Here is a 22,021-nt window from a genome sequence, read left to right as displayed (position 1 = left end):
GGAAGTCCACTGGGCAAAGAAGTGCCCAGTAACAGCGGTGGCCCGGGTAGAAAAGCTCCACAAGCAATACAAGGAAATAAAGGCTACATAATGTTAAAGGTAAAATACAAGAGTAAAAGGCATACAGTCAGGAAATACACATGCATGACATGTGCATAATAAGACAGTGCAAATCCAGAGTTTGTAGTGGTAATACAGAAATGTACAACAATGACATACTGGGAGTCAAGTGAGTGTCAGCTAAGTCTGGTTAAGCTGAAGGGTAGAGAGGAGCAGGAGTATGGAGAGCTCAGAAGAGTGAGATCCGTAGAATGTATAACAGGTGCAAGCAGGAATATATCCATGTGGATGGATAAACATAGATATATCATAGAATGACAGTTTGCACAATGGCATTAATGTCCGGAGTATGAAGTCTGAAACTCAACTGTCTGCCAGCACGTCCTGACATCTGTCCCTAATGCCGAGCTACTGCTGTGCCAGAACACAACAGCATATTACAGAGGTTCATACCATATCACTCAACTGTCCAGATATTCGTAGAATGACCAGAGTGTTGGCTCATAGTGTTGTGTGCCTCCGACAACCTGCGTCTGTCCGGTAAATAGGTGTGGATTGATGTCACGAAATAATGAGCATTAAGTATAGCACTCCACATCCCGCAGAAGGGTCATGACAATGCAAAACCTATAGTATTCTATCAATGTTATAAGCTTGTAAGGAAACTAGTTAAAATGTGTCCCTCTTACTCTCCCCATCATGTAGGGTTTGCGCAGATTTGTTGCTCAAAGAGGTCAAGAGGTATGGTCCGTACATATGTACAGTAACAAGCCATGACATTTGTGTAATGTACAACTGCATACCTGTAGTCACAACATGTCCAAGCAAATAATCCCCGTATGAATGAATACAGGTAATAGTCAAATGTGAATGGGAACCCCCCCCTCACCGTGGAGTATGGACCGTAACAACCCCACCCATAATATGTACAGCCAACAGAATAAGCTCCTGATAGGTGCCCAAACACATGTCTATAAATAAAGGTAAAATGTTCATAATAGGGAGATGCTCCCTGTCCACATGCTTCATCTGACATTTGAACTCGGCCAGGGAAGTTCCGTTCACCAGGCGGACAAGCCCATACCCAGATCACTACATGAACACCCTGACAATCAGAAACGTGTATGTGATATGACTATATGCTCTGGTGTTCTGCATATCCTCTGAGTGATTAACAATGCAGCTGGGGTCCACAGCAGTAGGCAATACGGAATGTGTAATATGTAGTACCATGTTTCTCACAGCAGGGGAAAGGATGCCTGTGTTGTAAGTGAAGCGGTGAGGCGTATGTTGATGTAGCTAAGTACTATGGGTATGCATATCAATGAGGCAGAACAGCAACAGAATACTGTTTCCAGCATGCGTCCAATGTGAATGCAGTCCCGGTTGACCTACGACCATTGCAGATATCCCTGTAAAGTGTAATGAATGCGTTCGTACTGTACACACACTTAAATACGTAAAGGTGAACCATGTGTTTCACACCAGTCCGTAAACCGGGCTACAGATAAGTAAGTGTTACGGTCAGACGTATGAAAGGCCGCGCAAGCACACATTTATTAAACAGATGTAACCCACAACATGTAAATGCAAGTGCGCCTGTGTGTGTGTGTGATCTGCTCACAGCATAGTAAATGAATGCTGTTTCCCCCACGTTAGATATACATGGCTCAAACCTGTTAACCCCGTAAAGTATGAAACCGGACAAAGGCATGCAAACTACCGGTACAAATAGGGACAAACCCCAGATATGTGCCAGAACAAACATAGAAAGTGGATAGAATAACGGGTGTGTTAGAAGCATGGATTCTCTGAAGGGTATGCAGTCATAACCTGCACTGCTTGCCAGTATTTCCCCAACATAAGTCTTTAATGAAATGCCACTATATTGCCAGATAGACACAAGGTTATGAAAAACACACCGAAGATAAAGAGGCAACCAGCTGTACATTCTGTGACAATCTGTACAGTGGAAAGGTATGGTATGGATATAGATATATGTGTATACACATAATCCACAGACATAAACCAAAGCAAATTATGAAATGAGGACTGTACATGTATATATGTATACACAACAAACATATGTCCCGTAGATATGACATATGTACATAAATAGGCCACGGCATAGCTAATATGGGTAGACAAACAGACATGCACTAAAGGTGAATAAACCGCTGCTTTCCAAACCATTGGCCAGAAAGTGACAGTCCAGCAAGTTCTACACTTTAAACATGCCTATAGGTGTCCATTGCAGGACCCCAAAAATTGATCCATACGTAGTGTCAACCGTCATTGACACAAAATAAATGACCTCAGCAAGTACGATATAGCTGTACATGCAACAGTTGCAGGTGCAAGGGTAATGACACATGTCGATAGAATGTATGACGTATGAACTGTTATCCGGAGAGTGGGGAGTGCATATAAGTGTCTCCACACTTTAGTACCGCTCACATTAAACATGTGTAATGGGTACTGTGGAGGGGTGTCAGGTATGGGAATCATGGGTATGCAGAAATGGGCCTAGGTGTTGTTTGGCAGAGATTTATTAGGTCCGCCCCGTGGGAGTGATGTGGGTATAGCACACGCCTATATTCTCAATAATGGGGCAAACCATCCACTGGATATTGCGTAAACCATTTTGGAAATATGTAGGGCCCTATATCAGTGTCATGTAGGCGATTATCATGGATGGACATGCGTACGATCAAGATGGTAACTATACCTGGCAAACTGTCAGAATAAGACAGCTGCACTGCACTAAGGCATAGTACATGAAATACAAATAGGGACTATATTAGATATACCCCAGACAAAGTCAGAGCGTTGATAGAATGCTGGCGTAGCCAGGAATACGAATGTTATGAGTGTTACTAATCATGACATAGAAATGTCAGTCATTATTATCTAACCACACAGTTCATAATGCCTTGCCAGTAATTTACCAGAAAGGCACATTACTATGACAAATGTAACAAGAGCAAAGGTCAAACGTCAGGGCGTTTACCCATAATGTGTACAGGTTAGGGGTATGAAGGTAACCTGTCCAAAATACATGTACAGAACTAGTGATACTAGGTGGACAGGTGAGAAGAAAGATGTCAGGACAAATGACAAAACATGTACAAGTCATACGCATGTACTCCGACAAATGTGAATGACAACATATGCCCTGTGAAAGTCAATGTGGAAGGTTAATAGACTCAAAAGAAATGTGTCCCTCAGGGTGTCATGCAGTGTCACCGTTACAATGTCCAGTCCCCCATACCTGTATGTGAGCTCTGCCACTGACGGAAAGCGCAAATACTGGCGTACACATACGGTACATGATAGACTAATTAGTGTGGATAAGTAGTTGTTGGCCTGTGTGAGGAATACAACCCTCTGGGTGGGTGTGTCCTGCAATATTAATGTAATGGCATGTGATGCCGCCATACAGTGTGTGTATTGGTGTCAGAAAGTTGATATCTTGTATCAGACATATACTCCACAACTGTACAGAATTACGCAGAATGTGCAGAGTTCTGCCTCATATGTTTGGTGTGTCCCACGTAAAATCAGTACCATTCTGCCAAATTCCTGAGAACTGAAGTCATGAAATAATGACAAACATGTGAGTTTGACACCAAATCCATCAGAAAAGTCATACTAATGCAAAACCTATTATTGTGTCAACTATCTACGTTTGTAAGAGCAATATGTAAATACTGCCCCTATGTGTCCCACTATCAGTTAAGGCTTTGTCCAGATGTTTGCTCTAGGAGGTGGAGTGGTATGATCAGAAACTGATACATGTGTGAGGAAACAGCATTATCGACTGCAAGATAACGCAGAAGGTATGAAAAGCGCTGCAGTAGGACTTTCTGTACTGTCCGCAGGTATGTGCTGACATGTCAAATGACACAGAAGTCTACATGAAGTACCTATAGGGTTGTCACCTTTACAAATGATGATAGTGGGACATACCCACAGCCATGCACACAGCACAAATAGACATACACACAGCAAAGCTAGGCCATGATACATGAAGCCTCCGGCGTGTACGAGTGAGAGTACAGGAAGGATAGATGTCTGCCAAGCTATACAGCAAATGCCTGTAAGGGTGTGTAACACCGCCCGTAACACGAACGTTGCACGGACAATGTTGAGATTTGCAACATACCCCATTGGTATGTGAAAGCTATGCAAATATGTGATACATGAAACAGTCAGCTGTCCATGCAAGAGCAGAGTTATGGGCAGAAAATATATATATATATATAGATACAGACATACACACACAGACACACACACACACACACACACACACACACGTGGCAGGGTCGTGAGCAGAACACGAACATAACCACTGTACCACACAACAGCATTACGCAGTGACAGAACGTGCAACCGTGAGTAGTAGATCATGGAAATCACACAGGCATACGTCTAGCCTGTAGACAGCAGCATCAAAGGCAAAGACGCCGCACAGATGTTATGGTGAGTGAATACTGTAAAAGCAATGTACTGTTGTCATGCAGCTGGAAACACACACACACACACACTTGGCAGGGCTGGGAATCGAACTTACACCTAACTACCCTATCACACTACAGCATGATGCATTTACAGAACGCGCTGCCAAGATTACTAAACACAGCAGTCCCACAGGCATCCTTCTAGGTGCGTGTCGACATCCGCAAAGTCAAAGATGTCAGCAGGATATATCTGTGGTGTGAAGCGTCTAAAAGCATAACCTGCATCCCCAGGCGGATGAGAGCATGTGCACAAACACACACACACACACACACACTTGGCAGGGCTGGGAATTGAACGTACACCTAACTACCCTAATACACTACAGCATGACACATTTACAGAATGCACTACCGAGATTACTAAACACAGCAGACCCACAGGCATTCTTCTAGGTGCATTTCAACATCCGCAAAGGCAAAGACGTCAGCAGAATATATCTGTGGTGCGAAGTGTCTAAAAGCATAACCCGAGTCCCCAGGTGGATGGGAGCATGCGCACACACACACACACACACACACACACACTTGGCAGGGCTGGGAATCGAACTTACACCTAACTACCCTATCACTCTACAGCATGACGCATTTACAGAACGCACTACCAAGATTACTAAACACAGCAGTCCTACAGGCATCCTTCTAGGTGCGTGTCGACATCCGCAAAGGCAAAGACGTCAGCAGGATATATCTGTGGTGTGAAGCATCTAAAAGCATAAGCTAAGTCCCCAGGTGGACGGGAGCATGTGCACACACACACACACACACACACACACACACACACACACACACACACACTTGGCAGGCTGGGAATCGAACTTACACCTAACTACCCTATCACACTACAGCATGACGCCTTTACAGAACGTGCTACCGAGATTACTAAACACAGCAGTCCCACAGGCATTCTTCTAGGCACGTGTCAACATCCGCAAATGCCAGGACACTAGCAGGGATTGTATAGAGAGTGTGCGATCAGACATAGTACTGTCCCACGGTAGACGTATACAACCACACGGCAGTGGTGTACTCGGGGAAACTATACATGTATGGAGCACTACAACAACAATACATAGACACAGTACGCACCACAGACAATACACCCTTCCAGATAGTCACCCAGTGTGTACTCGGTATGTATCCATCCTGAAGTTGAAGACAGAAATCCGTTGCCTGGATGACCACCATGGCAATACAGGATGTGAGTTGATTGGACATGTCTGTTCAGAATGCATGTGGATGTTGTGGAGCCCTACAGTTGTGTTTGCTGTGTGTGTGTATGTGTGTACACAGTTCTGCCATTTGTGAGGCCTACACAGGGTATACTTGACAGCCCCAGATTGTACAGACCAGGTTGTACAGCTCACTGGGTCCGTTCACGGCCACATGACCTGTGCCTGCCTGGGGTTGCATGGGCACTACCAGGTGGAGGTACAGAGTGGCCACTGTCCGACGACACATGTCCGCTGGAACCGTGTCCCCACTGAGAACGTCCAGGGCCACATCCACGTGGCCTGCTGTGTCCTGGTGTTGACAGCGCAGCACCAGCTGCACTGCTACTGCTACCGGCACTATGGGAGCAGGCATGTGAGGTGGCATGCTCACGTCGACCTACACTAGGTGGTGTTGCTGGCCTACGTCCACGTGGCCTATGCCTCACTCCTACAAGATGTTCCAGCACAGTCAGCTCCCACTCACGGATTGCCATGCCTCAGTCAAGGATTCCGACCATTTCACCCAATCGCCTATCCAGAACATCAGCAATCTGCTGTTGAGCATTTGCCAATGCCTGGATATTGTCATTTAGGGTATGGATAGCAGCCCTCTGCAGCCTCTGCCCTTCTCTGTTCTGCCGTTCAGCACGTGCCTGTGCTGCCATTACAGTCTGGAACATGTGTCTGGTAATACCAGCTGCTGCACTCTGTCCTGCAGGTGCATGTCTGCCAGAGGTCCTCCTACGAGCAGCACCGGCCACATGCCTGTGTGGCACATCTGCAGTCATTACACTGACACCATGGTGTGTAGACACACCTTCTGTAGCCACCACACGTTCCTGTTCCATGCTAAAGGACGCTGACTGTCCTTCCTCTATGGCCACTGGTGATGCGGTATGTGTTGGCAGCAGAACTGTGTGCGGGGAAGAGGGGGACAAAGCTGGGATGGTAATCATTGGCACAGATTCAGCCCCTGACAACCCTGCCTGTACCTTATGCATATGTTCATCACCACTAGTATCTGTGGGGACACTAACATCAGATGGACCGCAGGAGGGTAACGCACCCACATCACCTGTGAATGCAAAGAAATACTGTAAAGTACAATAGACACAGACACAGACACACACACAGAGACACACACACACACACACACACACACACACACACACACACACACCCACACACCATGCATGTGATTTGTTAGATGGCATGCAGCATGCCTGTGATACAGCAGAGGGCATGCAGCTCAGACATTAATAGTGTTAGTAAGCATACCTCCCTGGGGTGCACACTACAGAAAGCAGGTGTCATATCAGTAGTCATGCAGTTCACACAATCATGGTAGTATGCATGCATCCCCGTGATACACCATGTGGCCCAGAACAGGATAACAGTACACATGGCTGACGTGACCTTGACATGTAATGTGCTGACATGTGCAATAACATGCATACATGTATGACACAATGGTGTCCTGACACATGTACAGCATCTTAATGGGCTTCACATTGCAGTGTTGTGTGTATGCCCTACAGATAGAATGCATGTTTAGCAAATGTGCATGAGCATGGGAGGGTAGTGTGAGCCGTCTACATTGCTATACAGTGTGAAGTACAGACACTGTGCCATTGCATGGCATCATGAGACATCTATGTTGCTGTAGAATGCATAATATGTACACATTGCCTAGCCTTAACTGCAACACAGTCGTGATGTTCAACAGATCGTATATGGTAGACTTCAGTGACACCTCCAGTAGCTGTGCACAGGCTTTTAGGATGTCCAGTGTACCACATCAACTGTATAATTGGTCAACTACGGCTATAATTGGACCATGTGTGGACAATGTGCAACAGGGTGTATACACATCCCATGTACTGTGTGGCTACATGTCTGGCCATCCCTCATGGCCATGTGTGCACATGTGTTGGCCAAAAGTGTGTGATAGCCATCTATCTCACATGTCTGTGGTGTCCCATATGACATACACCCATAGATGTCAGATATGTCACAATCCACAGGGCTATGCAGACAATGGGTTGTATGTTTGGTATGTGGGGTATAGGTCATGCGATAGTGTGACAATATTGCAGACAGAACATTACGTGTCTGGGACATGTCAGGTGGCACATCACAATGTGTGCACCCAATGCAGGGGCATATGACACAATGGTGACACCTGTGGGCTGCCCATATCACAGCTCACTGTGTGGTACTGTGTGTGTACCACACATGTTGTTCCAATGCATACTACATATGCCTCCATTGTAGAACACCTCCACCATTGTATGCACAGCTGCCCACACATGTCGCAATGACAAGTACTGTGGTTTCAAGTCGGTGTATCATTTTGTTTGTATATATTGCACATGGGTGGCCTGTGTGAATGATGGGTGATGCGACCTGCATATCGTGACTGGAACAAACATCAGGTGTGCAAGTGTTAACTGGCCACATGGCAAATAGATCTACACTGTAACATGCCTGATACTGATGACAGGCTCACCTGCAACGGACTCATGTCTGTGCGGCACACCAGAGGTACCTGTATAGGGGTGACACAGCAGTATGAACATTATCCATGACTGTATGACAGCCACAGGTTGCACTGTGCATGTGAAAACATTCACCTGTGTAATAGCATATAGTATGCACATGTGTTCATACACAGCGTAGCATACTGTAGTATGCAGCATGTGTGTCCACATACCTTGCATATGTTGTTACTTTACATATTGTACAGTGACACATGCAACTAAATGGGATATAATAGCCATATGTGCAGTACTGACTTACCAGGCAACTCCAGGCTCATTGGTTGAGGGACACTCACCTCCACGATGGCAGCTAGTGTTTGTGGATGCTGTTCCTGGGTGTCCCCAGACTGGCCAGTTGCTCCTCGGTGTGTGTTAGTGGGGGCTGGGTTCGTGGCCCACCACCTGTTCCACCTTGTTCCCTGGTGATTGCAGTGGCACGCTGTTTTGCATGTCGTATCAAGTCTGTGCAGTGTCTGCGCACCTGCTGGTAGGTGCGGTTATGGCCACCCACATCGTTCACCCTCCTGCGTAGATCCTGCCACAGGTCATCCCGCTGCTGGGCATGCTGTGGCACATGGCTGAACAATAAGTCATAGTTGTCATGGAGCTGTGGGATGAGGACATCATCCTCCTGGCGGCTGTATGCTGGAAGGTGTGTACGGGGCATTATCTGTAAGACATAATGATGGTGACAGGTCACAGTTTCAGAGATGTACAGAGATACTGCTGCACATACATTTCTATGACATCTGCTACATCTGCACAGTTATCTTTGCAAAGCATCATGACACTGACACGACTGACGTGTTTGTGTCACACACATCTCACACCCATTATGCATTGGATATCATCATCATATATGTGTGTCACCTCATTACAGTGTTCATACTCCATGTAAATGCTGTCTTGCTGTGGGCATGTCTATTTGCCTGCACTTGTGTTCTTACCTATCTGCACATGCCTGGATGTGTCCACGGTAATGCTGTTGACCTGGATGCTGTGTATATGTCACATATCAACACAGACACAGCCGCAATGGACTCGAGCAGTGACAATGCACACATACGCATGGACACCTGTACATGCATGTGTTTTGCCATATACATCTACACAGCACTGTACAACTGTTCAACATCCTGCCATGGATCGCCTGTATTGCACATGTGATAGACATGGGACAATGGCTAGTCAGACGACATTCGCAGGGATGGTTATTAACCATAGCATGTGCGGGCATGGTTTCCAAGCTGTAACAGACAGCCATTATGCCACCGCAAAGTGCATCAGTGCCACATTACTGATCCAGTCAGTTGATAGTACATCTACCATGCGGCCATCACACCATGTATGACTGGGATGACATGTGCAGCTTTGATGGACAGGGTTGCATGGTATGGTGGGAGTATGTCACATATATGGCACAGGGATCTGTCCAGCCTGTGGTGATCCTAGTATTAAGATGGTGGCTGTCCATGACATATGTCTTATAGATCAGGATATGGACATGTAGCATGTCCATCATCATGGTGTAGCAAATGTCTTTCTGCAAGGTAGACAGCATGCTGCATAGTGGAGGTGAGGATTGTGAAGGCTGGTATCGCACATCCATGCGTAGCCATTACCCCTTAAAGGTGGTATGTGATCCAATATTGGTCACCACAGTGCTGTTTATGCCTGTCCACTGATCTCCGTGCTTATGGATGGCACACTGACATGACATGGGTACCTCATATGATTACCTAAGGGGCCTGGAGACGTCACCAAGTTGGGGGGTGCACTGCACAGCACCATCCCTTACACAGTGTCCATAATGTTGACCACAGCCTAGGTAGTAGTTTATGGGTACAGGGATGTTCACGTAGTGGTGACAATGCTGGTATCGTCCATCAGACTGTGCACATATGTCACTCGCCTCACCCACACAGCCCATTCTGTATGTTGTTCACAACACTGACACAGCTATACTGATAGGTCATGGTCATTCACAGCCTTACATACACAGATGCCTAACATTTGTCTGTGTGGTATGGGCTACAATGAGGGTGGGGTACAACACATTAACCTTGTTCTACTGTAGCTGGCACTGGTGTAATGTGCACATGTCACTCATGCACCTTTTGTAGTTGTGAGTCTGTCAACAGGCCACTGGTGGAACACTCCTGTGACATACAGAGGTATTTGTAATCAAACATCCGTGCTGTGTTGTACATCTGTACTGCTAACATCTACAGTGATAATGGTTCATGGACATGCACACCATACTCAGCAGGGTTATAGTGCGGTGCCACCCAAAATGACTGTCATCACCACTTGTGGGTTGATATTATCCAACACCCTATCTGTATTGTATGGTCATGCTAGGCACTTGTTCAGAACTTGTGAGCATGTTATGAGCTACTGATTAGTATAGCACCCATTCCACACCATTTCCCACAGGTACACTGGCTGTCCTACACTTCCCAGCTTGCTTATGGTACAACAGCTGTTGTACACACATAACGTACATATCCTGTGGGACATGGTTGTATATACAGGCATGTCCAACTGTCACATACCAGTGCTACTGCCTGTCTATATGAGGGATATGTCGTACATGTGGTAATAGAGCAATTGTCTCGTACACATTCAATGCTCACCTCCCAACATACTACACTACAGCCTGTGGGGGATGCACTTCTGCAGCCGTGCTGGGGGCATAGCTCTCAAGTGTACCTCATTACGAGGAACGTACCTCATTTGGGGTCTTAAATGGTGCATGTTCCTCAAGGTTCCACATTGGAAGGGTCTGTCACACATTCATTGTTGGAAATTGTTTACCTGCTAGCCATGGCTAAATAGATGGGAATCATATTAATTCATTAGAATATCCTTTTTATACGTAAAACCAGCCTATTTTAGCCATCATATGCCCTTCCTAGTTGAAGCTGTTAGTAAGCCAGTTGTAAGTGTTCCACATTTTGCCCATTTGTCACACATTATGAGGGCTAATGTTCCTCATTTTGGGGACAGGAGCATGACAGCTATGGCTAGGGGTAATTCTGTCACCAACCCTGACTGCACCTGACAGTCATTTGGGGATGTGTAACATTCGCAACACACCCCGCCCATCACATAGTCTCACATGATCTACACCACTGGCCACACCTACGAGGACAACTTGTGCAGTACGTCTCCATACTCAGTGTAGGCACCAGAGGTAGCCCCCATCATGGCAGGCAACTTCACCAACGTATAGCCCACAGACTCATGTGTGCCCATCACATACAGCCAATGGGAGTTATCACATTCACAACACACCAGTCATAGGTGACTCTGTAGGGAGTCACACTGCAGTTCCACACAGCAGGCTACACAAGGCGATAGTCGCTTAAATCTTGCTGTCGGGTAACTGCTTCTGCAACATAACCTATGCACCCATGCCACACCTCACCAGGTACGATGTGACTGTCATTCTCCATGTTAGTGTGACTGCCCTGTGATGGCACTTCACAGACTACGTGTGCAGGGACATGCAATAGCTCACCAGTCGTATAGCCCTGAGGGTGTGGGCCACGCCCTGGGGAGCATTTTGCATTCGTCTGGACACGATACCACTGTACAACAACTGACTGTGTCACTTCAACAGTTGCTTATGCTCCTATTGTCATTCCACAAGCATCTGGTATCTGTCCGCTTTGACTGACCTGATCAAACACAATGCTGTGGCACAGATGACTTGCACCTGTCAGCCGTGGGAGTACAGCTCACATGTAAGGCTCTTGCTGCTTCTATACTGCCTGTCTTGCACAGTTTCCAATAAATGTCACTGGCAGAACAGGAACTGGCAAGCACGACATGGGGTCATGTGACACAATGCTTGCATCTTCCTCTGTGACGCACGCAGGCAAGGCACACCTTATAATGCACCACTCAAACATCTCTGCAGTGACGGGGACCAGCCTCTAGGCTCTGCAGAGCTCATCTGCAATGACAGGTTATAGACAGACCATACCTTTCAGGCACATACCTGGACCGGCACACCCACAGCTGAGGGGTTCCCATATCCCACTATGTTGTGCACACATCCTGGCTAGTTACTTAGCACAATGCATCAGAGGTGCTCCACGTGCAACTAACTGTGTTCGGGACCGCTATACACATTGTAACAAGCTACAGAGTCAACATCATACCCCACGGTTAACATACCTTATTTGTTGGTATATTGGACAGTGGGCCTCAGACAGCTACTACTGATGTGTGACCGACACTACCCCACACTTAACTGGGATAGCCACTCATGTACCGACACATCCATGAGTCACAACCTCCGCTCTGCTGGATCAACCCATACACACCACCTCCAAGACTTACATTAACCTTGACATGAACACTACCACCATGTGACTGGTGTTACACACCTGGGGTTATCCCCTCATTGGTGGATTCCGAACATATGCTACTCAACCTTGTTAGCCACATCCCAGCACCACACCCATCACAGCATACACAGTACATGAGTTCTACAACACCTACTACAGACGTCTGCTAACAGCGGTTGTTAACGTCATGACACCCGTGCAAATAGACAATGCACATACATATGCTGACACATACCCCAGTGCACTTCATTAGCATGTACACAACTGCATGTATCATGCTATTCCACACAGAGCCATGATGGTACACACCAGATAACAGACGCCACTCTGGTGGTCATGTTCCATGGACATATGATGTACAACAACAGGTGTAGGCTGTTGCACAGTGGTGTACTTTCCTAAGGGTGGGGTGGCACACTGGTCAGCCGTGGTAGGGCCACAGGGTCCCTCATCACATACTCCAAGACTAGCTACGTAAACATGACTGCGACACATTCCGGGGTGTACCACCAGGCATTATGGTGGTATGTCAGTAGTCGATGGCAACACCCACATCTGCTGTCACATACAAAAGTCACTCAGGAACATTACAGACCCAGGTGATGTTGGGAACATGCTGGAGGATGGATTCAATGCTAACATTACACCCTCTCACTCACTACAGGGCAACAATCCATACAGGAACATTGTGGTGTCCCTGTGGTCACACCTACACAGTACTGACCTGCACTCTAAATGTCCTGGGACACTGGCCCCATGTCACCTTCCAACGTCCCAGGCTGTGATGTCCACTAACCTCTGACTGACATGTCTCCCCACTAGGCCACCATATTCAGTAATAGCCTTGTTTCAGACATTGTAGCTCCTGAATGGCACACAGCAGCATTTATCATACTACACACAGGTGTCACCACAATGCACGAGTGGGACTATAGTCCTACACACCTGTCTGGACTGTTCGGTATGGCTATGGGGCACATCATCAAGGACGTCATTCACAGAGACATTGTTGGGCTCCCGTCCTTTGCTGCCCCCCAGGTTGGGCTTGTTAGGGCCAGAGCATGGCCCCTACACATGGTGGACTCCTTTCATACAGTTACCAGGGCAGTTGCTGATGGTACGGGAGTCCACACATCCTACATTGTCCTCTCATTGCCTTTCAGCACCATTCTCCATTCTGGTATTGACAACATACACATCCAACTGCACATTGTACCCTATGTCTCAGGATGTTATGCAATGTGGCTCATGGACAGGACACACACAGTGAGACCAGCATATCATAGTATCTACTACATGACGGGTACATTTGGCATACCGCAGTCCTCAGTCGTAGGGCCCTCATGTTCAGTATATGCTTCCCTGCGGTACAGGCTAGCACAGGGGACTTTCCCTGCCTAGCTTTCAAACTCCTGCATACAAAGTGCCATGATTGCTCCACCAGCTGATACTGACTCCATCCATACGGGTGTCGCTGTGACAGATACATGATATGACTATCATGGCATCAAGCTGCATGACACAAGGTGCATGAACATCACCTTTGCATTACACCATTCACCCACTGACTATCACATGGGTGGTAGTCCCCTACATACATATCACATTGTACATATTTGCAGTACACACATATGTCACACCCACTCCTGTGGTTACCGTATTGCCACTGTGGCATGGATATCCTTCTATGTGGCCACACCTGTCTGTACTGGGTGTGTAGCTGGTACATAGGCACCCATTGTACCTCTGAACTCAAGACATCTACACACAATCAAGGGTACACCACCCCATTTAGGGTGTACCTTACACAACAGCTACAGCTTTACATACCACAACATTAACACGCCATGACGTTTACTGAGCTCTGACAGTTTAAGTATGCGGCTACACTATGGACACCACATCTCTACACATTTGCATACTACATACTCAGGGGTGACCTCTGCTGATCAGACAGGGCCCATGTCCACAACATTATTAATGGATATACTCCTCATACGCGACATAAGCAGAAGCCACTGTGAGCAACATGCTCAAGGATATGTGCACACACGCCACAATGAGTGGGATGTGCTTGAGGGTTACATTCCCAAACCAGACACTCACCATGCTTTGGAACAGAAGTTCTATGTACATCATGCAGGGACACTCAGTAGCACTGTTCATGTGATACCTCCCTTGGTGGTTGGGAGACACATGTAGGCCTAGGATCACTGCAGTGGCTGTACTGTGCAGGGGTGCAGGTGACACATGGCTCTGCTGTTCACAGGACACTACCCTAGAGAGGTGCCACTAGTGTGAACACTGTAGTTGTGCTTACACATGGACTTGCCAGACTGCATAGTACCCCACTATGCACCTGTGAAGCTATTACATGTCCTTTGTGCATGGTTACTTGGTAGCCCTTCCATTTAGATTAGCTATCATGCCATTACAATGTCCCATGCCTACAAGCCATATGTATCCTGTTATTGTACATGCCAATAGACGATACCTGTGGTATGCATGATATGCCTGTTATGCTGTGTAGAATATCTGTCATATCTACCTACAATACTATACATTACACATATTTCACATAGTATCCCATAATGCAAAGCATACTTGCACAGCAGGACCACCTTAGATATGTCATTAATGTTATATGCCCATACACATGCGTGCTGTGACAGTATATCAACATATACTATCCCCTGCTATGGCACATCCTTGTTGGACATACCCTACCACTGACGGTGGGTTGTATGGAATTGTTCTGTTTAACGCCCTCATGTAGCATCCCTTGTGGTGTCTGTGCTGTGTACCTTGTGTCCCACTGCTGGACGCACAATTTCTACAAGCGTTAGTATGCTCAGCAAGACATCACTACATAAATACCTTTCCCCACTTTATGCATTGCGGACACGTTTAATTAATGCAAACCAGGCTATACATACAGTAAAACTAATTAATACAGATCATGCTATACATAACCTTACATATCGGGTGTTCTACATACCTTGTTATCGTTACGGCATTTCGTTTCTATCTCTCTCACAGTGTTTCAACTGGTATTTGGTATGAGCATACGGTTGGAATGTCTGGCAAGTCATCCTTATATACGTCGATACCTGTAACATGTGGATTCATCCCGCCAATTGGTGTTCCTGAATGACTAATTACTTGCATATCAGCTGTGCAGCTACTCCATTCACCAATTACACGGCAACAGTGGGGTATAATTGAATCCTCCACTTGGGCGTTGCCTATTTGCCCTACCTTCGGGGAGACGGTCTGTATTGTGTTTTGTTATGTGTAATTGCAACTGCTATGCATGGAGACAAGTATACTTTGGATTCATGTCCCCCGTGGATTGTGTGTGACAGGTAGAGTATTTGGTTCAATATGTGGGTGTACCTGTCATCCCAACATCTGATAATGGAGTATTGCAAACAAAACCTGTAACATGGCTGTTTGTTCCATTATACAACGCCTGCAATTTTGCATGACACCTTTAATTGTGTCTCTCACATGGTATGTTGAGGGTTCTGCAGATGTAATTGACTGACTGGATGTTTGTGCTGCTATTACAGTCTGTATTGCTTTAGTTTCTAGTATGGTGGATGTCGGTGGGTGTACGTAGCATATACAGGTTTGTGGGCCTTGCATTTCTACATAATCCGTATATATGTGTGTGGGCTCCGTCCCTAATTAGAGAGTTAACAGTTAGTAGACTTATGTTACGGGATTGTACGTTGGGCTGTTGTTAATTGGTTTCAACATCATCTGCAGGTGAGCTTGCTACTTGTATACCTCCAGAATTGCAGCGATATATCAAGGGATATGTGTAAGTGACAGCTATCCCTTGTATTTCTGTCCCAGATATTTGCAGTCATTGCGGTTGTGTTGGTAGAAGAGCCTGTTTGCCATGGGTTACCACCTTTTCATATGGTCATTGTTGGACACTTGCGGGACACACAGCGGTGTTTACAGGCCAACACGTAGCCACGGTCAGTACACAGGTTAGCACATACTTTTATCCTCAATACATACCTATTGTTGTGGGACTTTGGCTACTTATCATATTGCATGTAACATTTACGTTTCTTACATACAGGCATAACTATTAAATACGACTATTACATTATATATGGGACATATTAATGTCCTACCATCTTGGACATTTGCCATTTGTACTGTTTTATGTCAGGACACACCTGTCCAGGGTGGGGCTGTCCCTCCTACTGTGGGACAGGTGGTAACCGTATGCCTATGGCTAGCTATACCCATACCTACCATACTGATCTGCCTCTGACTTGGCACTAACAAACACTTGTTGTGGACACACACACACATTACAGTCACATGGAGATGCACACGGCACCCTCAATGCACACTTACACAGACTAAGCCACTCACAAACACAGTTGAACACAGTACCTACGTGGACCGCAACACCGGCAGCAGTGACTAACTGTCCCTTCATATCATCATACTATTACTCGCGGCTGTACTGTTCCAGTACTGTGTTCTATCGGTCTTTCAGCCTCGTGGTTACGCATGTCGGTATGTTACACATTCCATAGTTGGCGGTATCCTAATTATTTGTAACTCCAAGGCGTTATGAATGTCGTTGAACTATCTATTATATTTGCAGATATCGCTGAATCCATCTATATCAACATATATCACTCTATTTCCCTTTCTATCTGTATTATATATATGCATATGTGTGCAAATATATATATATATACATATATATATATATCTGGCGGGGAATGTGACAGGCACACAGCACCACCATATGCTGTAAGGCTCATGTGCTGTTCAGTTGTTGGCATTCCGTGTTCCACTAGCTGTTGTGTTTACAATGTTTGAGGGCTGCCCCTGTAGGAGTCACACATTGGGCCACCTATACATTACAATTTACAGGTGGTCATGTTTGTGTGCCATCCATTTTACTGTGTGTGCAGGTGGAGAGGTGTCAGTCCGTAGGGCCCTACACTGTCAGAGTATGTGCTATACGTTCCCTCTTTGCCAAGGCGTAGGCATATTGGTCATGCCTCCGTCTGCCTACTGGGGCTGGCACAGTGTGTTCATGGTCTGAATCCCTCTGTGCCTGTAATGGCCTTGGCAATTGCGGTGGGCTATGAGGGCCTTCACCATTTTGTCCCTGCTGCAGCTGCTTCCGCAGGATCATATTATGAAGCATGGCACATACTATGACGATGTGGGCACACGTGCCTGGAAAGTACTGCAAGGCTCCACCAGATGTATCCAAGCACCAGAACTGTGATTTCAGCATCCCAAACACATGCTCTATGATGATTCTGGTTTGTGCGTGTGCCTCATTATGGCGTTCTTGCATGGGTGTGTGTGCATTTCTGATGGGAGTCATCATCCACGGCTCCAGTGCATAGCCAGCATCCCCCACAAGATGGCCATGAGGGATGTCCCCCCTGACAAATACCTGATAAAGCTGTGAGGCATGCCAGATATGGGAGTCATGGTAGCTTCCAGGGCTGCCAGCACACACATCCATGATAATTCCCTGGGCATTGCACGACCTGGCAGTTGATGGAGTAGAATCCCTTGCGGTTTATGTAGCGCCTACCATGCTCACCGGGTGGTGACTTGATTTGTATGTGCGTGCAGTCTATCGCTCCCAGTGCCTCCGGGTAGTGTGCCACATGGTGGAAGTGGCACATATTGCTGGCCAACTCCTCCTGAGTTTGGGGGAAGTATATCTGCTCATTGGCATGTGGTAACATGGCATCCAGGAACTGGTGTAGTACCCTGGATGCTGATGCCTGTGAGATACCCATTATATCTCCAGTTGGCCTTTGAAAGGTACCTGTGGCCAGTATTCGCAGGCTTACACATACCTTCGTGTCCACTGGGATGGGTTCCTCTCTGTTGTTTCTGGTTCTCAGGCGTGGCCAGCACAGCTCCACTATTTGCTGTAAGATGTCCCTGTCCACCCTGTAATGCTCTACTATCTCCAGGTCATGTAGCCCCTGGTAGGTTACCCTTGGTCTGAACACGCTCCTTCTCCTCCGAGGCCTGCGGTGGTTGTCGGCATCATCTTCCACAACACCGTCAGTCTCTAACACATGCTAATGAATCACAGCTATGGCAGCTCCCAACATGTACATTTTAAAAGTTCCCCATGTGTTTACACCTATGGTGCAGTGTTTGGGAATACACAGGTGTGTGTAGGGTGCTTTCACACTTTATACTATTGTGCTGTGAACACCAATGATGTCATAGGGTGAATATTTATGATCGTAGCTACAGGGTATCTTATGTGTTTTACTGCCGGAACTACTATTGTGGTGCCTTTGGTGTTAAATTACATTTGGCTGCCATGGATTACCTCTTGACCTTCCCTTTCATTTCTGCACGTTGCACCTACCATTTTCTGGCGTGCATCCTGCAGCCTACTTTCATTTGTACTTTCCTGGACCTGGCGTATCTTGTGTTATGTGTGCTACACCGGTTTGCTTTCCTCTGCTGTGTCAGGTCTCCTATCTTTGCAATCCAATACCTCCCCTCCTTTCTTTGCATTCCATTGCCTCCCCTATCCTGTTTTGCAGGTTTCTGCAGGCAGACTTGTCAGCTGCCGTCGATTGGCCATCGTGGGTTGATTGGTGTTGATTGCTCATTAGTACTTCAATTACCCTACTTCAGCATTTCCTTCTTTTCTTCCCCTGACCTTCCTGTTTGTGCTATTGTTCATGGTGCGTGCATTTGATTACTGGGTTTCGGGCTCGTTTTCATCCCCGTACACATGTGCTTTTGGGCACCATGTGTGCTCTCAGCTAAACGATTCTATACCTTCCTCCCCACCCCTGTCCTGCAGCTTTGCTTAGCAATGGACAGGCCAGATTTGCATTGCTCCAATGTGCTTACTGCTATGGTGGCACACCCCTCTGCTGATGTCATGTATCTCCTCTGAGCCACTCCTCGGTGTTATACCGCTGCGCCGTATGGTACAACCTTCATCCGGCGGCACATTTGCGATTCAGTATTATCTGCCTCATTTGCATGGCATTGACTACTAATTCATAGTTACCGCGCCAAACACTATCGCAGGCCCTTAGCAACCCTTGCACCTTGGTTGTGGTGTTCCATGCCTACCATTGTGTATTATGCTGTAACCCTGATTTCCATTATGTTGCAATTTTATGACATTTTTATATTATTTCTTTATGTTACAGCTTTCGCACACATGCCCTGCGGTTGTGCTGTGCGTTACTGTGGACATGACATTAAATGTTGTTATTTACGTGTTCTGCATCTTTTGTTATGCCATTGGCTGTGTATTTCACCATTGGCATATGTTAACGTTGTGATACCTGGGTCTGGCCCGCTTCCATAGCTCCGATGTTCTGTTTGGGAAAATGTAAACCGTGTTTTTTGGTTTACATTTCCATGGGCTTACGCTACGCCTGCACCACTTCATGAATCACTATATGCCTTCATTTGCATGGTGCGACACTGCACATGGGGTGATTAGCATACCTAAGCAGGGGGCTGCACAGCTCTGGTGTACGCCAGTAGTGCACGTGGAATTGGATCGTACCTGAATCGCTCGACGGCCATATTTGGCATTATACCGCCTACGCTATGCCTGCGCCTGGTGCAAGCTTCATGAATCCCGGGGTAGATTTATATAGTCACCATGTAATAGAGAAAGTGGAAAATATGCAAAACCTGAGTGCCATTGTTTAGTTAGCAAATATACAGTTTTAAAAAGAATTGCACAGTATTGAAAAGATTTTCAACAATTCCTTATGTTGGGAAGCATGCTGACTAATGCAGTAGTTTTTTATAGAAAAATTTGATTTAACAAGCTGGTAAGACTTAAATTAAACAGTAACAAAGTAACTGCGTATCATTAGTTGGGTTTCCAGCAGCATACTTTACACAATTAGCATACTAAAGCACAATTCATACTGTGTCAAGCAATGCTCCAAATACAGTTCAAAGCAGCTATCTTTGAGCAAACTACAGCAAACTAATTTTAAATAATTCCTAGAAACTGTGTTTTATCACTAAAATGTTTTTCTTAGTCGCACTTATTAAACAGAATATTAATGCTACAATGTTCACAAGTGAGTTTGCAGTCCAACTGCCCTAGTGTACCACTTAAACCAAAATCCACACTTCTAGGAATGTATATTTAAGATTGCCTACTAAAACATCAGATTAGCTTTAATATCTTGCAATACACTGCTGCAGGTGTTGTCTTTTACACAGTATCTGTAGGCCCGTGAATTTATGATATCATTACCCTGCTAAAACCATCAAATTAATGTTAGCATGTTGCAGTACTCTATTGCAGGTGCTGTGCTTAATATAGTGTCTGCACCATAATCATAGCGATAACATGGTAATGTATCTGCTAATAAGGACATCAGGCATGATCTGTGCACTCTAACAATGCTATGTGTCATAACAATTTCAGGGAATAGTAGCATTGCCTGTATACGGTTGAAATGCAGTACTTTTGCTGAGAAACGGAGAAAAACACCTGCTTTATTTTCTTATTATCAGTAGACTACAAATATAAACATAATCACCACGTCATATCTTTCTAAAGATTAACAGCCATCTAGATCAATTTCCCAGAATACTTTTTCTGAATAACGATTTAATACAAACAAATAAGCACTGTTAAAAGTGTATGTACTGATGTATTAACAAATTATGGGTCAGTTTATTGTCTACATTTTTTGTCTGTCTCACTACTCTCTCTCTTTCATTTTCTTACTTTAATTATGAATTATTTTGCTTTTTTTTTCCCATAGGTCCAGAAATCCCAGGTGTAGCCCATCCATATTTCTCCCATGTCAGAGAATGCTCACCCTCTGCCCATCCTAGGAAGTCCTCACAGGGTTGGGACAATGACACTGGGTCTACATATACCATGGTGCGGTACAGTCTGACAAGCCATGCAGACCATGAACTGCAGGACTTAGTTGAGGATGTGTTGGAGCAGATAATGGACAGTCAGCTTTAGCCAGCCCAGCTACAGTAGGATCAAGACTCTCTGACCATCAATCTACCTCAGGCCTCTATTCTCTCTTCAGTGAGGTCTCCCAGTACACCACCATCAAGCAGTAATACTGTTTAAGGTCCAGTGGACTGAGATGTTCCTTAGAGGAGCTCTTCTTCACCTGTCTCCTTCCTTAATCCTCTTCCCCACACCTTCTATCCTACATCCTACCTAAACTACCTTCATATATATTAAAAAAAACTCGAAAACTAGTGGGGTTATTCTGTAACAAAAATATAGAACCTATCCTCTCTCATTACTACAAGTACAAACCCCTTGACATGTTACTATT

This window comes from Protopterus annectens, chromosome 8.part0 (genome assembly GCF_019279795.1).
Source record: "Protopterus annectens isolate FY-2018-M chromosome 8.part0, PAN1.0, whole genome shotgun sequence".
In the NCBI taxonomy this organism is placed as follows: Eukaryota; Metazoa; Chordata; order Ceratodontiformes; family Protopteridae; genus Protopterus; species Protopterus annectens.
This window is presented reverse-complemented; position numbering follows the sequence as displayed.